The sequence below is a fragment of the Gossypium hirsutum genome, chromosome A04, assembly GCF_007990345.1.
Source record: "Gossypium hirsutum isolate 1008001.06 chromosome A04, Gossypium_hirsutum_v2.1, whole genome shotgun sequence".
NCBI lineage: Eukaryota > Viridiplantae > Streptophyta > Magnoliopsida > Malvales > Malvaceae > Gossypium > Gossypium hirsutum.
This window is the reverse complement of record NC_053427.1, coordinates 14,551,771-14,558,644: the sequence shown is the minus strand read 5'-3', so window position 1 is coordinate 14,558,644 and position 6,874 is coordinate 14,551,771.

Here is a 6,874-nt window from a genome sequence, read left to right as displayed (position 1 = left end):
AAACTACAGTAAATAAAGAGGAGAGAGTAAGCATAAATGCTTAGTAAGTTCATATGTAAATAACAAGTAACATAACAATACAAATATACCAAACAACTTTAGCATGGTATCACCAAAACATATATCACATTTCTAAACATCATTCCTCATCTTACCACCTTATCATTGTTGTATCTATTTTCAACCCGAGGGTTAAGAACATACCTGTCCAAAGTTTCCATTTCACAACACTTACCAAAACATTGCTTGCATCTTAAGTGTTCTTCCATTTCACTAGAAATTTCACCCGTTGAACACATCGAAATACAACTTGGATACACGGATAATTTGCACATAAGTGCCTCATATGTAATTAAGCTACCATGTAACCCGCCCATAAGTGAACTCGGACTCAACTCAACGAGCTCGGGCGTTCGCATCCATAAGTAAACTCGAACTCAACTCAACGAGGTCGGATGCCTAGTTACATTTCACGAACTCGGACTCAACTCAACGAGTTCGGACATTCGCATCCATAAGTGAACTCGGACTCAACTCAACGAGTTCAGATGCTCAACCATCCTAGTGACATGTCACTTGTATCTTAATCTATTCCTAAGGTTCAAACGGGCGTTTTCCTCGATGACACATCTTTGCCGTCTTCCACGGATTATCGAAATCGGTACTTCAGTGATAGTTCATACTCATCAAGTAATTCACATAATTACATATTATTCAACAATAACCACAAATCATAATATTTCATGATAATAATCAACATCATATCATATAAACAACATTAAATTGCTTAAAATGACAATTATTTTACTACATTTACACATGAACTTACCTTGGTACCAAAATATAAAAATTTTGCAATTTAGTCCACAATCTTTTCTTTTCCTCGATCGCGACTTGAATCTCGTTTTTCTTGATCTATAATACCAAATTAATCTTATTTAATACATACATTCATTAAAACAGCATTTAATACGAACTTTGAAAAAATTACACTTTTGCCCCTAAGCTTTTGCATAATTAAACTTTTACCTCTAGGCTCGGGAATTAAACTTTATTCCTTATTCTTATGTTTTATAACATGCTGATCGGTTTTCCCTTCTATGGCAACATCAAATTCTCTCTCTAACATATACTTGTGACTATTAGGTATTTTTGTCGATTAAGCCCTTTTACTCGTTTTCACTCAAAACCGAGTAGCACAAGTTGTCTAATATAATTTAAAACCTCATATTCTATCATAAAACATCATAATACACAAATTTCACCTATGAGTATTTTTCAAATATAAACCCTAGGTTGAATTATTGCTAACATAAGCTTAATCGAACTACCGGGATTCTAAAAACGTAAAGAACATTAAAAACGGGGCTTGAAATCACTTATTATGAAGCTTAGAAGCTTGAAACAAACCCTAGCTATAGAAAACCCTTGAAATTTCGGCCTAATGAAGAAGATGGACAAAAATTGACTTTTAATTTTGTTTTTAATTCATTTTAATAACTAAATGACCAAAATACCCTTACTACTAAACTTTCCAAAAATTCTTTTCATGTCCTAATTTTGTCCATGAACTTAAAATTGGTCAAATTTCTATTTTAGACCTCATTAATATTCCAAAATAATTTTATACTAAAAACTTCTAGAATGCAAGTTTTACAACTTATTCGATATAGTCCCTACTTTCAATTTAAGCATTTTAGGCATAAAATTTCATCACGAAATTTTCACACAATCATGCAATCATATCATAATCATCAAAGTAATTATAAAATTATTATTTCTATCTCAGATTTGTGGTCACGAAACCACTATTCCGAATAAACCCTAATTCAGGATATTACATTGTCCACTTCTTATTAATACAGAATATGAAGCTAGAAGGCTGCTTAATAAAATTTTAAGTTTGAAGCCAGGTGGGTTTTGGGTTTTGGAGGAAGCATTTTTTGAGAAAGCTTGGCGTCTTTGGGAAAATTCCATAGGAGATCTTTTGAGTAAATTGGAAAATCTGAAAAGAGGTTTAGAAAGCTGGGCACGTCAGATTCGATGGAGTAAAAAAATGAAAACAGAGGTTCTAACTTCAAAGTTAGCAATGTTACTGGAATATGATGGAAGTGATGAGAATTTGACAGAGCTTATAGATACTAAGATCCATTTGAACTTCGAGATAAAAAATGATGAATGCTACTGGGAACAGAGGGCCCGATTAAATTGGTTGAAACTTGGAGACAAAAATACAACGTTTTTTCATAAGCAAGTGACACAAAGATGGAAACAAAATTTTATCCACAAAATGCAATTTGAAGATGGTAAGGAGACAGTGGAGTTTAGAGAGATGGAGGAAATTGCCAAATCGTATTTTATGATGTTATTTTTAGCAGAAAGATGAGATAACTATGATAAAATCTTGTTAGGAATTGACTACTATATTTCTGAAGAAGATAATTATAAATTAAAGGCAAGTTACACCAAAGAAGAGATAAGAGAAGCTCTATCATAAATGGGTTCTACAAAAGCTCCAAGAGAGAATGGGTTTCCAGCCTTATTTATCAAAAATGCTGGCCAATCTTTAGGGAGGATGTCTCTACTTTTTGCCTTCAAAGATCAAATGAAGGTATGGAATTTCATTCGATCAAGAAAAAAATATTGTGTTAATCCCAAAAATTACGAATCCTTCTAGTATTACACAATTTAGACCAATTAGTTTATGCAATGTGCTTTATAATTGATAGCTAAGGTCATTGTTAATCGGCTTCGAGTAGTGATTCATAAATGTATCGATTTAGCACAAAGTGCTTTGCTCCAGGGAGGCTGATTTTCGATAATGTTATTAGCGTATGAAATTCTGCACACTTTAAAACACAAGAAGAGAGGGATAAAAGGGCTTATGGCTATGAAACTAGACATCAGTAAGGCATATGATAGGGATGAAAGGAATTTTGTGGAGGGGGTGATAAAGAAAATGAGATTTGATCCAGGATGGGTTGATCTGTTAATGAAATGTGTCTACAGTATCATATTCTGTAGTTTTAAATGGAAATATATGAGAAACTTTTTCTTCCATCTAGAGGCCTTAGACAAGGAGACCCTTTAAGTCCGTTTTTATTTCTATTTTGTGGGGAAGGGCTCTCGAGTCTAATAAGGCTTGTAAAAGCAAGAAACATCCTTAAAGGAGTTAAAACTAGTCGAAATGGGCCAGCCATCTCTCATCTACTCTTTGTCGATGGCTATATCTTATTTGCAGAAGCTACTGAAATGGGAGCACATTCTCTAAAACAAATATTGAATGAGTATGAGATGAGTTCAGGCCAATGTGTCAATTATGATAAATCATCTATTTTCTTCAGTACCAATACACAAGAAGAGGAAAGGGTTACAGTTTCACGATCTGAAACGGCATCTAGGACTTCCCAATATGGTGGGTATAAGGAAGAGATCGTCTTTTCAAAATTTGAAGGATAGATTTAAACAACAAATTGAAAGTTGGAGTATAAGATATCTCTTACAAAGGGAAGGAAGTTTTTGTCAAAGCTATTCTCCAATCTATCCCAACTTATAAGATGTCTTGTTTTCTACTTCCTAAGGTTCTATGTGCTGAATTGGAGGGGATAATAGTCATAATAGGAAAGGTATTCATTGGTGCGCTTGGAAAGATCTATGCTTATTAAAAGAAGATGACCTTGGTTTTTGAGATCTTGCAAAGTTTAATGTTGCGTTATTAGCAAATCAAGGGTGGCGTCTAGTTAATTATCCAAATTCATTATTAGCCCGCATTTTGAAGGCAAAATATTATCCTAATTCGAATTTCTACAAAGCTCGGTTAGGAAATTTACCTTTGCTCACCTAGAAGAGTGTTTGGGTCGCGAGAGGGCTTTTGGAGAAAGGCTTATGCTGGAGGGTTGGGAGAGGTGATCAAATATCCATTTGGGATGATTTGTGGATATCAGGAAACGAAGTAGATAGAGTACCAAATCAAGATAACATTGAAAATATCAAGTTAGTATCGGATCTAATAGAAGCCAATAATAGAAGTTGGAAAACAAAGGTCGTAAGGAATACCTTTTGAATGGATATAACAGAAAAAATCCTGAAGATTCCACTAGCGGAGACGACACACGAGGATTTTCAAGTATAGAGAGGGGAGTTGATAGGGGAGTTCTCTGTAAAGAGTGCCTATAAACTATTACATGAAACTAGCTTGGATCCTAATAATTTTACTTTACATGCCAAAATTAAAAGCTTCTATAGGAAACTATGGAAATTCCCTCAAAAATACAGATTACAGTATAGAGATTTTCCTGGAACTTCATTCAGTCCCTTGTCAATCTAAAGCTTAAGAGGGTTGTGGTGGAAGCTCAATGCCCTAAATGTCGCCAAGGAGAAGAAGACAACATTCATATTTTTCAATAGTGCCCTACAACAGTTGAGGTATGGAACCAGATAAATCTAACATGGGTATTAAACCATAACAATCTGAATATATGGGAATGGTTTACCTGGATCTTCGGCCAATGGACTACTGAACAAATCTGACTTTTTTGTTGCGGATTCTAGTTAATCTGGTTCAACAGAAATCGATTACTATATGAAAGAAGAAATACGACAGGAATCGAAATAGTAAGGCAAACTCAAAACTATATCATAGAGTTGGATGCAATAAAAAAGAGAAAACTTCCTCTTCAATCTACTAAAAATACCCAACAGGAATGTAGAAGAGGAAGGGTCACAATTCATTTTGATGCAGCATTTAACTGTCAATCGTCCAGATCGGCTACGGGTTTGCTTGTACAGAATGAGGAGGGAGAGATCCTTGCATCGAAAGCAGTCATACACTCCGAGATAGCAACTCCATTCATGGCAGAGGCATATGCAGTGTTACAGGCAGTAAAATTAGGGATTCTTATGGGATTAAATAAATAAAAGTAGCGAAGGACTCGAAAACTGTCATTAAGAAATGCCAGAGTACTGGTATAGATAAATCGGTCATTGGAGCCATTATCAGGGATATTCAAAGCAGAAAAGTCAGATTCCAGGAGATTGAGTTTTATTATGTCCCTAAAGCAGGGAATATCTACGCACATGTTATCGTAAAGGAGGCCTTAAAAAGAAGAGAGAGTTTTTACCTGATGGGAGGAATTCCAGATTTGGCTCGTCAAGCTGTGGGGAACCCTCTGCTAAAGCCTCCAGACTGAGCAAATGAAGAAATGAAAGGTTTGGAAATAAAAGGTAGCAGATAAGAATTCATTTCAATTTTTGAAAACTGTTGACACCATTTTTTTGACGGAAAACGGGGTCGACTTGGATTTTGAAAATAGAATGAAAACGGGAGTCGCCACCAATCCCTTTTTTGATGAGGTGTGATCGGGTCACCTCAAAAAGTGGTTGTTTTTAATAAATGATTTAATTTTATTAAAACAACGATTTTGGTCTACGAAATTCAGAAAAATGAGTTCGGGAGTCGGTTACGCACGAGGAAGGATTAGCACCCTCGATACGCCCAAAATTGGTACCTAGTTAATTAGTTAGTGTCTTAATGTCGAAAATTAAAAACTCGAAAAGAATTTAAAAATATGATCCCTCCTTATATCGTGTTATTTTAAAAATACTCGAATAAATCAAAATGGAAAATGCCTCCTTATCTCGAAGTAACAAGATGTTACATCCAGTAAGTTAGGACACGACACCTCATGTTTTTGAGAGTAAACTTGCCTTTCATTTTCTTTATTTAAACCTCATTTATTTTAATTTTAAAAGGATATTCGATTACTTAGAATCAACGAGAAAAATCGAAGCTTAGTAAGTTAGGGCACGATTTTCTCGAATTTTCTAAATACGGAATATTGCCTTTACTTTCGAAAAATCCTCATATCGAGAAAACCACGTGTCATATCCAATGCGTTAGGACACAACATATTGAAATCCCGATAATGAGTTTTTATTTATGTTTTGTATTAAAGAGCATTCTCGAGTATTTAGATTCAACAAAAAATTAGAACCCAGCACGTTAGGGCCCAATTCTCTCGAAGATCCCAAGTATCGAGTATTGCCTTTATTTCCAAAATTTTCCTTTTTTACGAATTTGGGTAAAAATTGATGTGACGGAATAACAATTACGATAATGCGAGTAAAAATAATACGAGCAAAAATAACAAAAATAAATATATAAAAAATCAATTATATACAATAACAAGTAAATAAACAAAAAAACTAAAACATTTTTTTAAAAATAATAATGGACACATCAATAAATAAATAAACATAAAGTAAAACAATAATGATAATAAAGAAATGAATAAAATTATAAAAATTTTAAAAATGTATGTATGAATTTTAAAAAATTTAAAATACAAAAAAGCTATGTAGGTATATATATAATGAAAATATGTATGTCTATACGTGTATATATATGTGTATGTATAAGAATTATAAAATATGAAAACATAATTACATATATATAAATAACATGCGCATGTGTGTATATAATGATTTAAATCAAGTAATACAAATAATAAGAAAAATATTAGGTAAATAAAATATACACATATATATAACTTAAAATAAATAATAAAGGAAACTCCCCTGTTCTTTTTTTAAAACAAAAAAATAATAATAACTTAAATGAACTAAAGGATGAAAATTAAAATCAAACCAAAATCCGGGGGTCCAAACTGTAAATATATGAAATATGTGGTAAAGGGACTGAGATAAAAGGCGCCGAGGACATGGGGGACCGATTGCGTAATATTCCCTATTTGAGTAAAACAAAAATTGTATTGAATGTGCCGCAGAAATGGAGGGACCAAAGGTGAAAAATACCCATTATGGCAATAATGTGCAGATTTTTCTCCCTTGAATGACGCAATTTAGAATCTTGTAT